Below are 18,230 nucleotides of genomic sequence, written 5' to 3'. Positions count from 1 at the left end.
CAGTGAATATCGTTATGTTCTTACTTCACAGATGATTCGAGTAAATGTTGAGTATATTTACTTGATGAAACACAAGTCTGAATTATTGAATGGTTCAAGTAATTTCAAAGTGAAGTTGAAGATCATTGTGACAAGAGGATAAAATGTCTATGATATGATCATAGAGATGAATATCTGAGTCACGAGTTTTGGCACACAATTAAGACATTGTGGAAATCGTTTCGCAATTAATACCGCCTGGAACACCATAGTGTGATGGTGTGTCCGAACATCATAGTTGCACCCTATTGGATATGATGCATACCATGATGTCTCTTCTCGAACTGCCATGATAGTTTATGGGTTAGGCATTAAAGACAACCACATTCACTTTAAATAGGGCACCACGTAATTCCGATGAGATGACACCGTATGAGTTATGGTTTAGAGAAACCTAAGTTGTCATTTCTTAAAGGTTTGGGGCTGCGACGCTTATGTGAAAAAGTTTCAGGATTAAGCTCGAACCCAAAGCGGATAAAGTACATCTTCATAGGACACCCAAAACAGTTGGGTATACCTCCTAATTCAGATCCGAAAGCAATATGGATTGTTTCTTGAATCGGGTCCTTTCTCGAGGAAAGGTTTCTCTCGAAAGAGTTGAGTGGGAGGATGGTGGAGACTTGATATGGTTATTGAACCATCACTTCAACCAGTGTGTATCAGGGCACAGGAAGTTGTTCATGTGGCACCTACACCAATTGAAGTAGAAGCTTATGATAGTGATCATGAAGTTTCGGATCAAGTCACTGCCGTACCTCTTAGGGTGACAAGGACGCGTACTACTTCGGAGTGGTACAGTAATCCTGTCTTGAAGGTCATGTTGCTAGACAACAATGAACCTACGAGCTATGGAGAAGCGATGGTGGGCCCAAATTCCGACAAATGGTTAGAAACCATGAAATCAGAGATCGGATCCATGTATCAGAACAAAGCATGGACTTTGGTGGACTTTCCCAATGATAGGCAAGCCATTAAGATAAATGGATCTTTAAGAAGAAGACGGACGTGGATGGCAATGTCACCGTCTATGAAGCTCGACTTGTGGCGAAGAGTTTTTCACAAGTTCAAAGAGTTGACTACGATGAGATTTTCTCATCCGTAGCAATGCTTAAGTCCGTCGGAATCATGTTAGCATAAGCGGCATTTATGAAATCTGGCAGATGGATGTCAAAACGAGTTTCCTTACCAACTTTCGTAAGGAAAGGTTGTATGTGATAAAATCAGAAAGGTTTTGTCGATCCTAAGGATGCTAAAAGGTATGCTAGCTCCAGCAATCCTTCTAAGGACTGGAGTAAGCATCTCGGAGTTGGAATGTGCGCTTTGATGAAGATGATCAAAGATTTTGGGTTTATACAAAGTTCATGAGAAACTTGTATTTCCAAAGAAGTGAGTGGGAGCACTATAGAATTTCTGATAAGTATATGTTGTAAACATATTGTTGAACAGAAATGATGTAGAATTTCTGGAAAGCATATAGGGTTATTTGAAAGGTGTTTTTCAATAGAAAACCTGGTTTAAGCTACTTGAACATTGAGCATCAAGATCTATAAGATAGATCAAAATGCTTAATAGTACTTTCAAATGAGCACGTACCTTGACATGATCTTGAAGGTGTTCAAGATGGATCAGTCAAAGAAGGAGTTCTTGCCTGATTTGTAAGGTACGAAGTTAAGACTTAAAGCTCGACCTCGGCAGAAAAGAGAGAAAGGACGAAGGTCGTCCCCTATGCTTTAGACGTAGGCTCTACAGTATGCTATGCTGTGTACCGCACCTGAAGTGTGCCTTGCCATGAGTCAGTCAAGGGGTACAAGAGTGATCCAAGAATAGATCACAGGACAGCGGTCAAAGTTATCCTTAGTAACTAGTGGGCTAAGGAATTTTCTCGGTTATGGAGGTGATAAAGAGTTCGTCGTAAAGGTTACGTCGATGCAAGCTTAACACCTATCCGGATAGCTCTAAGTAGAGATACCGGATACGTATTATGGGGCAACAATTTAAAATAGCTCCAAGTGGAACAGTTATTTGGAATGGCTCCAAATAGAACGTGGTAGCTACATCTAGGAGATGACATAGAGATTTGTAAAGCACACACGGATCTGAAAGGTTCAGACCCGTTGACTAAAAACCATCTCTCACAAGCAACATGATCAAACCCAAGACTCTTTGGATGTTGGTCACATGGTGATGTGACCTGTCAGTGTTAATCACATGGTGATGTGAACTAGATTATTGACTCTAGTGCAAGTGGGAGACTGTTGGAAATATGCCCTAGAGGCAATAATAAATAAGTTATTATTATATTTCTTTGTTCATGATAATAGTCTTTTATTCATGCTATAACTGTATTATCCGGAAATCGTAATACACGTGTGAATACATAGATCACAATATGTCCCTAGTGAGCCTCTAGTTGACTAGCTTGTTGTGATCAACAGATAGTCATGGTTTCCTGGCTATGGACATTGGATGTCGTTGATAACGGGATCACATCATTAGGAGAATGATGTGATGGACAAGACCCAATCCTAAGCATAGCACAAAGATCGTGTAGTTCGTTTGCTAGAGCTTTGCCAATGTCAAGTATCTCTTCCTTTGACCATGAGAGCGTGTAACTCCTGGATACCGTAGGAGTGCTTTGGGTGTATCAAACGTCACAACGTAACTGGGTGACTATAAAGGTGCACTACAGGTATCTCCGAAAGTATCTATTGTTTTATGCGGATCGAGACTGGGATTTGTCACTCCGTGTAAACGGAGAGGTATCTCTGGGCCCACTCGGTAGGACATCATCATATGCGCAATGTGACCAAGGAGTTGATCACGGGATGATGTGTTACGGAACGAGTAAAGAGACTTGCCGGTAACGAGATTGAACAAGGTATTGGATACCGATGATCGAATCTCGGGCAAGTAACATACCGATAGACAAAGGGAATTGAATACGGGATTGAATAAGTCCTTGACATCGTGGTTCATCCGATGAGATCATCATGGAACATGTGGGAGCCATCATGGGTATCCAGATCCCGCTGTTGGTTATTGACCGGAGAACGTCTCGGTCATGTCTACATGTCTCCCGAACACGTAGGGTCTACACACTTAAGGGTCGATGACGCTAGGGTTATAAAGGAAGCTTGTATGTGGTTACCGAATGTTGTTCGGAGTCCCGGATGAGATCCCGGACGTCACGAGGAGTTCCGGAATGGTCCGGAGGTAAAGATTTATATATGGGAAGTTCTGTTTTGGTAACCGGAAAAGTTTCCGGCGATATCGGTAATGTACCGGGACCACCGGGAGGGTCCCGGGGGTCCACCAAGTGGGGCCACATGCTCCAGAGGCGTACATGGGCCAAGTATGAGAGAGCACCAGCCCCTAGGTGGGCTAGGGCGCCTCCCACCATGGCCCATGCGGCTAGAGGGGGAGAAGGGGCAAACCCTAAGGGGATATGGGCCTTAGGGCCCATATTGGTGTGCCTCCCTCTCCCCTCCCCTCTTGGCCGCACCCCAAAACCCATCTAGGGCTGGCCGCCGCCCCTAGGGGGTGGGAACCCTAGATGGGGCGCAGCCATCCTCTTCCCCTATATATATTGAGGCATGGGGCTGCCCATCTCACGTGATTCGATCTCCCTCTTGGTGCAGCCCTGCCTCTCCTCCTCCTCCTCTCCCATGGTGCTTGGCGAAGCCCTGCGGGATTGCCACGCTCCTCCATCACCACCACGCCGTTGTGCTGCTGTTGGATGGAGTCTTCCTCAACCTCTCCCTCTCTCCTTGCTGGATCAAGGCGTGGGAGACGTCACCGGGCTGTACGTGTGTTGAACGTGGAGGTGCCATCCGTTCGGCACTAGGATCTCCGGTGATTTGAATCACGACGAGTACGACTCCTTCAACCCCGTTCTCTTGAACGCTTCCGCTTAGCGATCTACAAGGGTATGTAGATGCACTCTCCTTCCCCTCGTTGCTGGTCTCTCCATAGATAGATCTTGGTGATACGTAGGAAATTTTTGAATTTCTGCTACGTTCCCCAACACCTTGACAATAACCAACTTTTTGGCGACATTCCTCGAGAATTACCTTATTTGGTCAACTTAGAGATCTTGTTCCTTGACAATAACAAACTTTTTGACAAAACTTTTTTCCTATTTAGAGCGAACATGGCCCACAAAGATGAGGCTGGCGGTTCAGGCAAGCAATTCTGGGAGCTGTCCCAGGAGATGGAGGAAGAACCTCACCGCTATGAGGACGCCGCGGAAGACATCGATCCCGACTACACAACCCCTAGTGGCGTCAGGGATGACACCACTGATGGTGCCGCCGAGGATGCCACCACTGATGATGGCAGCACACGCACAGATGGCAGCCAACCGAAGAGGCAACGGAAGGACTGGCGCCCGAACATGCTCGGCACTGTCAAGCAGGAATTTACCGAAGTGTCCTCTAGTGGGCATCCAACAGCGCCCAAAGAATTAGTCAGTGGGTACTCGAGACAACTCGGGTGCATTCTCCAGAGCACCGTCTCGATCAACATCGAGAACCTAAGGCATCATGACCAAGGGAATTTGCGCAACCTCCTCTTCGCGAAGTTGCACGAACGATACAAGCTCCCCGGTGACGTCGCAAACACACGCCTCTCAGGGAATAAAGTGAACAGTGCCGCCCTCACGAAGATGAGCACGACCCTGGCTACTTGGAGAGCCACGGTGAGGAGAAGGATTCTAAGAGGTGATAGTTATGAGAAGATCAAGGAGACAAATCCTTCGATCAGCGAAGATGACTACAAGGAGTTCAAGATCAAGTGTGAGAGCAACGCAACCATGGAATCAAGTCAGTGGGGGAAATATATGCGGGACTTGAACTTAGGGGTCCACAAACTCGGTCCCGCCGGTTACAGAGTGGCGGAACCTATATGGGACAAGGAGGACGCGGAGCATGCCGAGAAAGTCCTACCGCCCCTCTTCGATAAATACCGTCACAAGTAGACCAGGAACTATGTTAGGGCCTGGTACAAGGTGGACCCGGTAACAAAGGAGCTTACCACGGATCCGAAGACCAAGGCACTTGAGCTTGTTCTGGTAAGGAATACACCCCCGCGTAATTAGCTCCATATGGTTGCATTCTAATTAATGAAGCCAAACTTCTAAATGGTTCATGTTCCTTCCGCAGGACACTGAAAGCAGTAGCGCGGGGTCGTCTCAGAGCTCCCCTTGGGACAACACTTTAAATAGGGCGCTGAACGTAATGAAAACAAGGATAAGTTCAGTAGGCCGTCGTGAGCTGGTCGTGTGGCCGGCAAAGGCTTGTCCATGAAACGGTCAGAATACTATAACGCTGGGCAAAAGGAGAGAAAGACCAGCTCGGAAAGCCAGGAGTGCGAGGTTCAAGAACTCAAGGCACAAGTGGCGCGGATTCCGGAGATGGTCCAAGAGCAAGTGTGATACCAACTGGGAGCGACGATCACCGCCATTGTGCCTACCTTGATTGAGGGGTTGCAGGCGTGGATTGCGGGCGGCCAACAGGGGTCGCCCCTGATTCCCAGCTTCACGGCCAGCAGCTCATGCAAGGTGCCGGCGGCGCCATTGGTGTCTCCGGTGCCGGCGTGGGCATTGGAGCTTAATGCACCCGGGTGTGGGAAGAATACGCCGGCCGACACCTCGGCAGCAAGCGGCCCTTCCGTCACTTGCATGCACGCCATTGGCGGTGCCTCGACATTAGCCGAGCTCGACGCCATCACGGTAACTAAGCCTCTCGGCTGATGACTTCATCTTCTTGCCTTTGACTGGGCATCCCTGATGCCCTACATGTTTTCGCAGGGCGTCGCCGACGTTCCATGCACTCTCCTGCACTTCGTGGGCGACGATTTGATCGATGTCTCCAAGGGCAAAATCATTTAACCGGGCAACCCCATGTTCCACGGTAATCCGATGCCACCCACTGTGTATATGGTTCAACTGGTTCGGGTGCTGCCAGGAGGCGACGACTTGTTACCTCCGTTTTGACCCGCTGGGGCCGACGAAGATGATGTGATGACCCTCAGTGCCTGCTTAAGCTGACCCCTGCTTTGGCCGAAGAGCCAGATTCGTTTGGGGGCGGGGGGCACCACCCCACAGATAACACCGCCAGTCATGCCGGCGCCAAGCCATGGCAAGACCACCGCAACGCTACTGGACATGCCGGACATGCATTTGGCACAGGATCCGGACATGCATATGGCACAAGATCCGGACGACGACTACAACGATGACGGTACATTTACCAACGTCGATAAGTACTTCAACGAACATGGGTACGGTGACGAATTCTTGGGGCCTCCTTCTCAAGAACCCAACCCTGCAAAAGATGATCGCGATCTAGCTGGTACCGCGGAGAAACCCAATTGCAACAGGCGTCGTCAGGCGTTCTGTTCTCAGGAGACGCCTCCAACTGCCTCCTTCACCGAGCCTCAGATAGCCGAGGTGCAAAATATTATCATCCCCGACACACTCAAGAAGGCGGTCTCTGAGCAGAACTTGATCCCATTACAGCAGAATAAGAAGGGACGGAAAAGAAAGAATAACAAGGGTGCGAGCCAGCCGGCACCGAGTATGATCCGTGCTCAGGACGGGCCACCTTCACCTAAGGATATCTCGAGGAGCGTGCATGTGGCGGGTAGACCGATGCTACCGACTAATCTGCTCAGTGCTGCAACCGGGGCTATGCGGAGTCTGCATGACAGTGTTCTTTCTTTGGAGAAGCGGCATCTCTTCGAGAATGATGTGGCATACCCGGTTTTTGTGGCCAAGGTGCCAGAGGGCAAGGGCTTTGTCGATAGAACCATCGGGGGTATGACCATCCTGTGGTTTGATGACATCTTCGCTATGTTTAACCTTCATCCGCTGCACTACACCTTCATTCGGCTATTTTCGCTAAGTATGGAGATGTGGATCATTAGAGACAAGACCCCAAACATCATGATAGTCGACCCCTTCTACATGCGTGCCAAGATCTTGGGCAGCGCTGGGGACCGGCAAGTCGCGAGTTCATACCTCGAAGGCATCATTCTGGCACACCCAGATAAGGATAACTTCCTCGTGCCTTAATTTCCCGAGTAAGTCATCCCCTCACCGCCCCGTAACATATGATTTCTTAGATTTCGATCGTTCTTTTTTTTTTAACATTCTGTGTTTTGTGCAGTGACACACATTGCACACTCATCCCCTTAAGCCCGAAATATTCCATGGCCACGTATTTCGACTCAGACCGTCCGTCGAAGAAAGACTACACAAATATCAAAAAAGTTCTTGATGAAACTCTTCCTGGCTACACCAGATCTGGAGGCACCTTCAACAGGCCAATTTGTAGGTATGACAAGCACGTGTTCACCCACAATACGACATTCCCCTGCGTCAAGCAGCCGCCTGGTGGTCAGAAGGATGCCTACTATGCCCTCCATCACATGCGGGCGATCGTACGGGACCATAATCACCTCTGCTACAAAATAATATTAAAGATTGGGCCGCACGCTTGTCGGCTATCCAGGACGCGGACATCAGACAAGAATTCTTTCGCATCCAGTCGGAGTTTGCGGAAATCATCCATCAAGATGTCCTTCATACCTCGGGGCAGTTCTACCTCAGATATCAACCGTCCAAGAGTGAAATAGAAACAACGCTACAAATGCAGGCTAACAACGACCACGATTTCATGACCATCACGATAGACGGCGGCTTCATCCACGCTCCGGTCCCTGAGTCGAGTCAAAAGTAGTGATGATATGTAGTTCTGAAATATCGATTAATTCATGTTGTAATTAAACTTTAATGAACTTGTATGTCTCTTTAGTTTGGACAGTCGTTCAACTTATATGTAATCGATGCTATTTATTAGTAGGACCATGAATCATGCTATTAATGTGTTGCTTTTCTCTTCCGATACTTTTGTTGCATACTTATATATTGCTTATGTATTGTCTGTGAATTGCTACTAACGTTTTGTTTGTCTAGTGCATAGAGATGCCATCGTATGCCGTGTACAAGGGTAAGGTTCCCGGAGCCTATGACGACTGGGAGGAGTGTCGGAGCTAGGTTCACCATTTGAACGGTAACAGTTACAAAGGGTACACCACTAGGGCGGAGGCGGAAGCTAGATACGCGCGCTATCTAGCGGGAGAGAGGAGGGAGCCTTGGAGGAACCGGATGAAGACCAGTTTCATCGCGATGATGCTCATCGTGATGACCGCAACTCTCTTCTATGTGATGGTAGTTTAGATGATCGATATCGACTTATAATGTGAAGACAAACTCGCTACTCGCAGTCTCGAGACTTGTAAAGTTCTAACTTTGTTCGGTATTTTGAATTCGGAGACTAATATGATGAATTGTATTTGGAGACTAATCTTCTATTGTATTTGATAAATCTGCTGTTTATATATTGTGTTGTCTATATTCTGTGCAGTGATGTATTTTGTAATCTATGCAAATACCAGAAAAGAAAAGAAAAAATATAATTTCTAATATTCATAGTAGTGGCGCACCGTATTGCACTTTAGTAACCCAGAGCACAAGGTAAATATGCCCCCCTGGAAGGCATATTAATGGCGCACTTGTGGACATAGTAATGACGCACTATGTGGTGCGCCACTATTATCTGTGATACTAGTGGCGCACCAGAGATGCACCATTACTATTTGTTAGTAGTGGCGTGTTAATAGTGGCGCACCTGTAATGCGCCATTAATAGCAAAAACAGATGCGGCACTAACAGTTCTTTTTCTAGTAATGATGGCTCAAATCCTCCCCCGCTAAAGACTTGCAGGCAGCCATCGGCCACCAAATAAATGGGCGAGAAGACCTCACCTTCCCCAACCCCTGGGAAGCCCCCAGGCATGTGCCCAGTCGGGCACAGTCAAATATGGCAACTCTCAGGAAAAGCAACCCCAGGTAGTGGAGCAGTGACCCTCCTGCGCAACAGGCATTGGCCACGCACCAGTGATCGTCTGCCACCACGCAAGACCAAAGAAAGCATCGGCCGATGCCCCATTTGATCTGGCTACTCCAGATCTAGACAGGTGGGCCACCCATGCATTCAACACCTCCAACTTTCTCCATGAAGAATCTAACTAGTGGTTAGGTTAGGTTTATAGTCCTTGCAGGTAACGTGGTCTAGCTAGTGGTTAGGTTAGGTTTTTTAGTCCTTTCAGGGGTGACACAAGCGGTGCATCATCTTTGAGTTGGTCTTCCGGGCACTGATCCTCCTTATTTTTTTAGGTGGGACAGAGCCAGCGAAGCTCCCACGTAGACTCGTGCCTTGTTCATGGTGGTGAGATTAGAGTTTCTTATCGTGCGTAAAAGACGCCAATATTTGGTGCCAAGCGCGTTGGGTCAATTCAAGGTTCAACGGCGACAACAATAGGTCTGGCGCGTTGGTCCGTATAGGGACACATGTGCGTGAAAACTTCTTGATATTCGTCGAAAAGGTCAGGCCGACTCCAATAAAGGAGTTAAGTCATCAGCTTGTTTTGGTCACGATAATGGTTGTCGGATGGTCTAGGGACCTAAATTTATTTTCTATTATGTTTGGGGTCCTATAGAATTCTTTTAAACATTTATAATAGACCACAATCCTTTTTAGAGAAAAGCCAAATCAAACAGTCATCAACTTAACGAGTTGAGCTGAGTCACTCATTATCTATCCCTAGTCGGTAGAACATAATTTTCCATTTTCCCTTTTATAGGAGATAGCAACGTAAGGAAAAGAGAACAAGCACGTTGAAATGTGCCAAGGCCATATACAAACCGGTTGTTTGGGACTTTGTTTAATAGAAAGAGTGGCGAATAGCATTTGCGGGCACGCTCAGCGAGCAGACTGCCATCCCTTATCACTCACACGGTCTCACTAGAGTGGAGGATCAATACACGCAAGTATTAGAGGTCTGAGAAGAACTACTGTTGCATGTTGCACATCGCCACGTCTTCGTTGTTCCTCATGCCAGCCATGAGTGCATAAACAAGGAAGCGCGGTGGAACGGGGGGAGATGCCAGCACACCGCCAACCATGCATGAGTAACGCCAACTATATCAGGACTCCTTACAAAATTCCCAACACCTCTTATGGCTACGGTTTGCATACCATTTTTCAATAAAGGCCTATGGGTTACTTTGTTTATTGAACCAATAGCTTGTCAAATTTTCTTGATGTTTTACTTCACAACTATGATTCTTATAAAGGCATGGTATGTATACCCCACCAAATTATTCACCCTTGATGGCAGTGTGTCGCATTAAATGAATAACTTAGAATACCAGTCACCAACCATATCAGCATGATATACTACACGCAACAAGCATGCTATAGCAAATGTACATCAATACAAGCCACATGTTATACCAACCATGGAATAAGCTAAAAGAGATAATGTGAAACGTTGAAAAACCGATTGGTACCAATAACTAAATGTTTGATAGCACCAGTTGGCATTTACAAGTGACTTTGCGTAACAAAAAAAAACCTTAAAGAACCACACCACCCAATTTTTGAGGAACAATACAAAATACTATTGGGATAATAATAAATGTAGATTTGTAGTGTTGAATAGTAAAATTTCATAATCAGTACAACCCTATCTCCCTAGATCTCCTGAAAAATTAGGTCAATGTAGCATTAACATTAAAATATTACTATGAACAGAAGTCATGGTTTTGACTCTCCAAACTTTCCTAATTGTTGAAATTCAGTAAAGCCATAAGTTGTCAATATGCACTTCTCCAAAGCGGAAGAAAATAATAGTGCCACGATTAGATGAGAGGTGAATTTCAACTTAAATTAGGCTATGCTGCAAATTGCCTTGTCATATCTACCTCAATTAAGTGGAGGATCAATCCAAGCAGTTAGTAGGCAATGGAAGCTTGCGCTGGTGGACACCGCGATTGTAGAGGGGCTATATGGTGTCCTGCATCTGCACATTTGCAACAAGCTGGCGGTGGGTGCATAAACGGTGAAGCGGGGTTGGAATCAATTGCAAAATTGCTGACACCTCTCAGGCCTATAGTTTGCATACCCCTCATGAAAAAACAAGGTTCATTTTTTTGGGACCAACAATGCTGTCAATTTTCCTTGGTGTATTGCTTCAGAACTATGCTTTTTATAAGAACATGGTGTGTGCACCCCACCAAATTATTCACCCTCTACCTTGAGGTGTTGAATGAATAACATAATACATTAGATACCAACCATTATTGGCATGCTATATATTGTTATATCAAGGAAAATATAGTTAGGCCGAGATAATATACCCAATAAACATGCAAATTGTAAATTAATACAAATTACATGTTATACCAGTCAGAGAAGTAGCTGAAAGAATTTATTGTTAGATGCTGCTAAAAAGAAATTGCTTGGCATCAATAACTAAATATTATATAGCGATAAGTAATAATTGTGAGAGGTATCACTAGTAGAAAAAGAGGCTTCCGTCCAGCCCCATTAGTCGCGAAACTGTAGGAACCGCGACTAATGAAGTCTTTAGTCGCGGTTCGGCAGATGAACCGCGACCAAATGCCTGGGCCCAGGGCGCTCGCGGGCTTTAGTCGCGGTTGGCCAGGCCAACCGCGACTAAAGGTGCCCAAAGGCCTTTAGTCGCGGTTGGCTAGGCCAACCGCGACTAAAGCTCGCGGGCTTTAGTCGCGGTTGGCCAGGCCAACCGCGACTAAAGGTGTTGAGACCTTTAGTCCCGGTTCGTGCCACGAACCGGTACTAAAGGTCCCATTTTCAAACTCTACCCCCCCCCCCCCCCGGGATCGCCTTTTCAGTTTTAAAAAAAATAAAAGAAAATAATGGAAATGTCAAAAAAATAAAAGAAAATAAGTTTCTCATGTGATATGTGGTCTAGTTGTTGGGAAAATTTGCAAATGTGAATTTTGACTTTATTTGCAAAATCTCTCTGAAATTTGTAAAAATGGGCATAACTTTTGCATACTAACTCGGATGAAAAAGTTTTTTATATTAGGTTTTTGAGGATTTTGAAAATGTTTAACGGGGTTCTGGATGTAACTTCCTCCATGAACTACGGCTGAACTATGTGTTCTCACTTTATCACTGGTTGTTAGCATTGGATGGTTTCAATTCACAACTCTAGGATATCTCATGGAATGAATTGCGTGATTGTTTCAGAAGGCATAGAACAGATGAGCACACATGGACGAAGAACAATTTTGCAGGGAAAACCTTGATCATAAAGAGAAGAAAGCAAGAATATTTCTGGACGCCATTCGTTTATGGACGTGAAGCAGAGTACTCCGAAAGTGGGTGGAGTACCTCAGTGAGATACTTGAAGATCAAGAATATTTCTGGCGCCATTTTGTATGGAGGTGATTCCATTCTGGATTGTATGCAAGAGCTTTGCATTAGAGTACCAATGGAGTCACCTTGGAATCTCGGGTACAGCTGCTGGTGGCAATCGAGGGAAGCCACTGAGTTTTTATCGCAAGAATGACCAAAATTTGGGCACCACGTTTGCATTTTCCCATGTTTCTTAAGGTCAATAAACTCACCTAGAAAATGTTTTGAGTCGGCAACAATTGTTCGCTTTTTTTTCTAGTATACAACCTCAAATTTACTCCAAAATTACAATCACGTTTTGTTCGATGGATTTTTCTTCATTTGAGAGGATGGAATCATGAAGTGACCAAAGGCATAAACCATTGCTCGGTTTACTGAACAAGCTAGCATAGTAGTAAAATAAGAATGCTATTTTTTTTTTCTTATTTTTGTTGAGCAACCGGCATGAGCTCTGCCTACTGATTACAGATTTGATCGCTTTGAGCTTCTTTTTTCCTCGTCTGCACATAACTTTAGTCTTATATGACTTTGCTAGTTGTCGGCGTGTTTTCGTCTGCATGTGAGTTGATGTTGGTCAGTGGCGGAGCCAGGAAAATCATACAAGGGTGGCCGAGTGCTCTAAAGTCTTGCTGGGGAGGGCCGGCCAGTCAAAATACGTCATTTTATACATCAATTAAGCACTAGTAACATGGATATTAGCCTTAAGTCAAGAATGTTAGGGGGGCAGGGCCCATGCTGGTCCCCCCGTCTCCGCCACTGATGTTGGTTGTGTGCATCCTAGTTATGCAGATGTCAGGTATGTGGTCATTGTGTTATGTATCTTTATTCAATGTTTGGCTGAACAGAATCCGATTGAACAGCCTCAGTCAGATACTCAGGGATTACAAAAAAGTTAACCGAGTTAACAGAAAGATTAGGAGCCTCTCTAGCACACAGATGTGCTACTGAATTTGCAACTCGCCTGACATGCTGTGGCTTAAAACCCTGAAAACGTTGGAGATATTTCTTCATCGCCTTGATCACACGTCTCGTTTTGATGCTCTATTTTGAGCTAATAAAATCCATCATTTATAAAAAAACATAAGTATATATAACAGCCGAGTTAGTAGTCCTATACATATACGATGACTTGTTCCTGTCCAAACCAGACTAGGACTCGTGGGTAAATCCAACGCCAATTATCGGCAACTACACCTGATGTTATCGTCTGGTTTTACAGAGGGTGGTGAAAGGCTTAGGTAGTTATAAATCAAGATCCTTGGTGTAGCTATTCTGACATGATTGGAGAGCAACAATAGAAATAGCCATCCGTCTTATCATAAGGCAGTGGACGTGCAATAGAAGTTGGTGATGTTTCGGTAGCTTTAACAAAACTGTTTTGACATGCACCGTGAAAGTCGGTAATATTCCGTGATGATCATGCTGGCGTCTGAAAGAAATGTTGATTCTGCATAAAAGAGAAGCACCATGCGGATTGCCCCGTATATTTTGGTATATATTTGGTGCTTGCGCTTCGGCTCTCATCCAGGCATGCACAGGTACCTGCAACTTAAACACGCGGAAGCGACATCGAACAGAATTTGTTTTAAGCTTACCTCTGCCGAGTAGGGCACGTTGCCAAGAGCTGCACTCGGCTTACGTGTTTTTTGCCAGGATCCCATGATTTGACTCTCGACAAAGCGCATTTTTTCAATTGTGAAGTGGTCTTCTTCTGAGTGGTTAGCTGGAAACTGTATGACAAATATTATAATTGATATCAAAGTCGCTTCGTATTCCACGCGGACTGAGAATGAAGCAAGATGTTGACGTCATACGTGTCTTTGTGACATCACATGTGTTGATCTGGTTGTAAACTTGTAATATGGATGTTCTACTGTAATATTGATCAAAAAAGGCTTTTACAAGTTTGACAAAGAGAAGCATAAGTCCCATCTACCTCAACTTGCACATGAAAAGAACAACCAGTAGTGGTCTGTCTCTCGTCTCCATCACAAGGGAGATCCTTTTGTTTGAGCAGGAGGCATTCATTCTGCAATTTTGATTTTGCCATGTGGAGCCCTCCACCAGCGCGCTAACGGATGGCGCAGGACTCCTCGGTATAGTCTAGAACAAACGGCGCGACTTGAGCCTCGCCGGTATGTTGCCATCATCATCGACGGTGGATGGGTGAATGGACGGGGAGTCAGCCCTCGTTGAATTAGTTAGGTTGGTTGTAGGCATCACATGATGCAGAGGCTGGGGGCATTCCTCTTTTTTAAAAATAATATTATGCCATGTACTGAAAGTGACACTGAGTAGACTGGATGCAATTGAGTGGAGTATGTGAGAATTTATTTCACAAAAAGAAGAGTATGGAAGAATTTGATATTTTTAGGGCTAGGATATTATTTGACTAGCGTGAGAGTTTGCGCCAAAAGAGCCTGAGTTGCGCGCATGCAGCTGAATTTTTTGGCGTCACAATATTTTCACTGGTGGGCCGGACGAGCAGTATTCGCTTCTTATGTCTGTGTGGGCTTCAGTACGACACGGATATAGGTTATTTTCTGTCAGCTGCACCTCACCTGGCTCAAAATTTGTTATTTTTGTCGATCCCTTCTCGATGTAGAGGAAAAATACAAGTATCTCTGTCATCCAACAGCCCATTGACAGAGGAAACTAATTTTCGATATAGAAGTTCCATTGTGGAGGACAAGGAGCTTCCACGGGTGGCCACGATAGCAGCTGTTGGACCTTTGGGTGTCACCCAGTGGCACATCCCTAGCATGCACTATGCCGACAGTGGTTGCATAAGCAGCAACACACGGCGGAGTGGGAGGAGGGTAGTTCCCAAAACTGGTAGGGCTAGTTGTACGGCGACTCATTGCTGAATTTCTGATGCCTCTCAGGCCTACAGTTGGCATAGCATTTTTCAAAGGTTATACTTTGCTTTTGGGACCAAATAGTTTTATCAAAATTTCTTGATCTATTCCCTCACAAAGGATGTTTCTTATAAGAAGTTAAACACATGCATGGTGTGTGCAACCCACCCAACTGTTCACCCTCTACCGCAAGATGTCGCATTGAATGAACAATTTGACACACTATTGTGATGTCCTGGAGAAAATTTAGGCCCAGATACTACAACCAATAAACATGCTATGGCAAATGTACATTAATACAAACCACTTGTTATACTAGTTGCGGAAAAATTGAAAACAATTCACAGTAGAATTAAGCAAAAAGAAACTGATTGGTATCAGAAAAACTATATTACCCTTTTTTATTGAAGGGGTAACTTCTTATCTTCATCTTTAATTTGCATCGAAATCTGTAAACTTTTAAGGGGAGGGGGGAGGGGTACCGAAGCAAAACTCATTTTGGATCATAGCAGCCAGCAAGTGATTTTTGCAAAGAAAAACCTTACACGAACCATGCCGCCCACTTTTTGATGAACATTTTTTAACACTAACTCGGTGCAGGGCGAGTCCATAGCCATGCTTGAAACTCCGGTGCTGCAGGTCATAACCGAGCTTCGGGAGCTATGTCGGAGCCCTGCTTCTCCCACTTTTTGATTAACAATATTTAAGACTGATAACTCGGTATAAATTACTATTGAGATAAAAGTAACTAAGATGCAATATCGAGCCGTGAAGTATCATAATCAGTACAACACTACCTCCATGTATCCCTGAAGATTATCCTCAGTGTCACACCAAAACCATAAAATTAAATTATTAGGGACCCAATGCATGTTTCTCGACTCTCTGAACTTTGTTGACGCGAACATGAATAGGAACTACATAGAAACCACCTCCTCCAACACGAACTAGGCCTGAACTACATGGTTTCATTGCTAATCAGGAAGGACTTGCAACTCGATCTAGCGCCGCCACCGGATCCTTTCGGCGCCGCCAACAATCTCACCCGACCCTATCCCTGCTCCTGTGCGCGCCGCCGCGCCGCACCGGGAAGTCCCCGCCTCCCCCCCTCCCACCGCCACTCTCCTCTCTGCCGCCACCGGCGACGAGGCCATGGCGCCATCATCATCGATGGTGGAAGGGGTGAATGGATGGGGAGTCAGCCCTCATTGAATTAGTTAGGTTGGGCATCACATGACGCAGAGGCTAGGGGTTTTCCTCTTTTAAAAAAAATAATAGTATGTGTGCCATGTACTGAAAGTGACCCGGGGAGTAGAATCCATATGATGGAGTGGAGTATGTGAGAATTTATTTCGCAAAGGAAAAAGAGTGATACACATGCAGTGGAAAATTCTAAACCTACGGTCTATTATGGGTTTGTAATTTCACTAGTGGGGCAGACGAGCAGCGACGTGCTTCTTATATCTCTGCACCTCACCTGGCTTAAAATTTGTTATTTTTGTCCGCATGTATTCGATAAAAACGAAAATATAGGTATCTCTGTCATCCAGCAGCCCACTGGCAGCAGAAACCAACTTTTTATATACACGTTCCGTCGTGGAGGACATGGAGCTTCCACGGGTGGCCATGATGGGAGCGCTCGGACCATAAAGTGTCACACATATATTGGCACATCCCCGTCGTTCCATATGCCGACGGTGGTTCCATAAACAGCACAACAAGGCAGAGTGGGAGGAGGGTGATGGCATAATCTAGTAAGGCTAGTTGTGTTGCAACTCATTGCTAAATTTCTGACGCATCTCAGGCCTACAGTTGGCATAGCCTTTTTTCAAAGGACATACTTTGCTTTTGGGACCAAACAGTTTTGTCAAAATTTCTTGATGTACTGCCTCACAAGAATACCTTGTATAAGAAGTTAGGAACATGTTGTGTGCGTCCCACCGAATTGTTCACCCTCTACTGCAAGACGTGGCTCGCAATGAACAGATAATTTGATACACTAGTGAGCAACCATATTGCCATGCTATATATTGTGATATCCTAGGAAAAAAGTTAGGTTCAGATACTACAAGCAATAAACATGCTATGACAAATGTACATTCATAAAAACCACATGTTATACCAGTTGCGAAAGAAGCTAAAATAATTCAGAGTAAATTCCTTTTTTACAGAAAATGATTAGCATCAGCCGGCCGATCACGCGTAGCGTTCCGCCACTCGTGCAGCCGCCAGATCCAAGTTCCATCGGACGGTGCACAACGTACATCTTAGTGCAAAACATCTTATTCGTGGCACCACATGACTCAGTCCGCGCGCGACATGTGCCTCTGCCACCTTAACAATTTTTCTGCAACACTATCTATGTTGCAGAAGTCCTTTCGCAACAGCACCCATGTTTCAAAAAATTTAAGACAAAAAAATATATTCTGCAACATCATTTGTGTTGCAGAAGTCGTTCCGCAACAACACCCATGTTGCAAAAGAGTTAAGACGAAAACAAATTTGCAACATCATCTGTGTTGTAGAAGTCGTTCCGCAACAACATCAATGTTGCAAAAAAATCGAGATGAAAAAATAATAATTCTGTAACGGAATCTCTAATGCGAATGTTTCTGCAACATATCGTCTGTTGCGAAGAACGATTCTACAACAATGCACTTGTTGCAATAGTGAGGAAAGATCCGCCAGTCGACGCGTAGCATCCCCCTTTTTTAACCCCGAAAATGTGTGCTTGTGAGAGAGAACATCACAAATCTGGTTTCTATCAAATTTTACCACTAATTTAAAGATACCTTCCACATTTTTCCCCCTCCGTGACACAAATACCGTTCATCTCCATTTAGTGCAGATTTGGCATGCCACGTGTATGAGTTTTCTTTGTTTCTAGGTTTATTTCTTTATTCAGACCGAGCCGGACAGACAATGTGCAAAGAGGCCCCTGGCATATTGCAAAAAAGTCCCTAGCAACGTGCAAAGAGGCCACCAGCCCACCACGTGCCGATCTGGAGGGTCGCCTGGTCGGCCAC

Source organism: Triticum aestivum, chromosome 5B, assembly GCF_018294505.1.
Source record: "Triticum aestivum cultivar Chinese Spring chromosome 5B, IWGSC CS RefSeq v2.1, whole genome shotgun sequence".
NCBI classification, from domain to species: domain Eukaryota; kingdom Viridiplantae; phylum Streptophyta; class Magnoliopsida; order Poales; family Poaceae; genus Triticum; species Triticum aestivum.
Note: the sequence above shows the minus strand (reverse complement) of the source record.